Genomic DNA, 803 nt, shown 5'->3' with positions numbered 1-803 from the left:
GGATCACCTGAGGTCAGGAGTTCGAGACCAGCCTGACCAATATGGTGAAATATGGTGAAACTTTACTAAAAATACAAAAAATTAGCTGGGTGTGGTGGCGGGTGCCTGTAGTCCCAGCTATTCAGGAGGCTAAGACAGAAGAATTGCTTGAATCTGGGAGGAGGAGGTTGCAGTGAGTGAAGATCACATGACATTACACTCCAGGCTGGGCAACAGAGCGAGGGTCTGTCTCAAAAAACAAACAAAAAAAAGCCTAGGTGCAGTAGCTCACGCCTATAACCCCAACATTTTGGGAAGGCAAAGGCGGGTGGATCACCTGCGGTCAGCAGTTCGAGACCAGCCTGACCAACATGGCAAAACCCCATCTCTACTAAAAATACAAAATTAGCCAGGCATGGTGGTGCATGCCTGTAATACCAGCTACTTGGAAGGCTAGGCAGAAGAATTGCTTGAACCCAGGAGATGGAGGTTGCAGTGAAACAAGATCATGTCATTGCACTTCAGACTGGGCAACAAGAGCAAAACTCCATCTCAATCAATAAATAAATATTCGACACAAAAATAATTTCATCTTTGTAATGAAGAGGGTGGAGCATGGAAAGAAGGAAATCTTCCTGAACCAAGTCCAAAGACCTCACGTCGTGTGTGCATGGTAACAGCAAGCTTTTTCAGCATTTGCTCTTTTTTGTTAAAAAAACAAAACAAGGCCGGGCGCGGTGGCTCAAGCCTGTAATCCCAGCACTTTGGGAGGCCGAGACGGGCGGATCACAAGGTCAGGAGATCAAGACCATCCTGCCTAACAC

Source organism: Mandrillus leucophaeus, unplaced genomic scaffold (assembly GCF_000951045.1).
Source record: "Mandrillus leucophaeus isolate KB7577 unplaced genomic scaffold, Mleu.le_1.0 Scaffold92, whole genome shotgun sequence".
In the NCBI taxonomy this organism is placed as follows: Eukaryota; Metazoa; Chordata; class Mammalia; order Primates; family Cercopithecidae; genus Mandrillus; species Mandrillus leucophaeus.
The sequence above is the reverse complement of the archived record's forward strand: the minus strand, read 5'-3'. Positions refer to the sequence as shown.